General features: G+C 36.5%; 1 pseudogene; it reads left to right on the top strand.

Annotated features, from left to right (window-relative positions):
- Positions 1 to 1,463, top strand: part of LOC107702175 (extracellular calcium-sensing receptor-like) — a 7,405-nt pseudogene extending 5,942 nt beyond the window's left edge.
- The last annotated feature ends 115 nt before the right edge of the window (positions 1,464 to 1,578 follow it).

The raw sequence follows: 1,578 nt of genomic DNA, 5'->3' as shown, positions 1-1,578 counted from the left end.
TTTTTTGTTACTGGCTCTCTCTGTAAACAAAATCTATAGATGTTCCTAAAGTCTTAAATTGTTTTGTATTAGTTTATGTATTACATGGAAAAAGCTAAACATATATTATACAGATAAAGATGTTAAAAAAAAATGTTGTCTTGTTTACATAACTAATGGTCTGTTCACATGGAGGGAAAAAACAGGTACTAAAAAAATAATTAATTTCTCTCAGTCTGATTCATGCTGTTGTCACATTTGTATTTGTGTTCACACAGATCAGTCATTTTACTACCTATTTTGCTACCTTGCTTGCCTAAGCAACATAAAAGAGTTTCCTTCTTTCTTCAGAACTATTCCAAGTGATTACTATCAAAGCAGATCACTGGCCCAGCTGGTGAAACAGTTTGGTTGGACATAGGTGGGAGCCTTAAGCAATGACAATGATTATGGTAAAAATGGCATTGCCACATTCATTAAGGTTGCACAAGAGAAGGGAGTCTGTATTGAATACTCAGAAGCTTTTGAACGCACAGGATCAAAAGCGTCATTAACAAATATTGTAGACACTATCAGAACCTCCACATCTAAGATAATAATGGCTTTCATGTCACACAGAGAGATTAAGATACTGGTGGATGAGCTATACAGGCAAACTATTACAGGACTGCAGTGGATCGGAAGTGATGCCTGGATTACAGATGACTCTTTTGTAGATAGATAACGCCACACTTTGCTAATTGGATCTATAGGATTCACTGTCCGCAATGCTCAAATACCTGGACTAGGCCCTTTTCTACAAGATGTCAACCCCTCTCAGTTTCCTAAAAGTATGTTTCTCAAATAATTCTGGGAAAAAGTTTTTTCAGTGCTCACTGAGCCCAAATACAACACAAAGGTCATGCAATGGCTCAGAGCACTTAAAATATGTCAAACATCCTTTTATTGATGTGTCTGATCTGAGATATGCCAATAATGTCTACAAGGCTGTATATGAAATTGCTCATGCACTGGATAATCTATTGTCATGTAAGCAACAAAAAGGCACATTTGCTAACGCCACCTGTGCCCAACCAACTACAATACAACCCTGGCAGGTAAAATATCTTCTAAATAGGAAATCTAAATATCTAACTTTAAATATATGTAAACATCCAAGTAAACTGCATGATTCAAACAAAAGATGAATTAATTTATTATTAAAAAAAAATGTAATCAATGTAGTCACCATATGGTGTTATCAATTTTAGATTTTACATTATCTGCAGACTTTGAATTTCACCATGAATGGCGGAGATACACTGTTTTTCGATAGCAAAGGTGACTCCCCTGCGAGATATGAACAGGTAAACTTACAAAAGGTCACAAAAGGCACAATGGAAGTAGTCACAATTGGCTACTATGATGCAACTCAGCCTCGTGGGCAACAGTTTACTATGAACAATGTCAACATCATCTGGGGAGGAGGCCTAAGGACTGTAAGAGTCTCTTTTCAAATGAACTCAACAATCAAAACAAAATCCCCAAGTGCACATGTGATGCAGCGATGCATCATAACGGCACAGACAAACATGTGTAAACATGTGCAAACATGTCACA

Source organism: Sinocyclocheilus anshuiensis, unplaced genomic scaffold (genome assembly GCF_001515605.1).
Source record: "Sinocyclocheilus anshuiensis isolate Anshui unplaced genomic scaffold, SAMN03320099.WGS_v1.1 scaffold618, whole genome shotgun sequence".
NCBI lineage: Eukaryota > Metazoa > Chordata > Actinopteri > Cypriniformes > Cyprinidae > Sinocyclocheilus > Sinocyclocheilus anshuiensis.
Note: the sequence above shows the minus strand (reverse complement) of the source record. Positions and strands in the feature narration are given on the sequence as shown.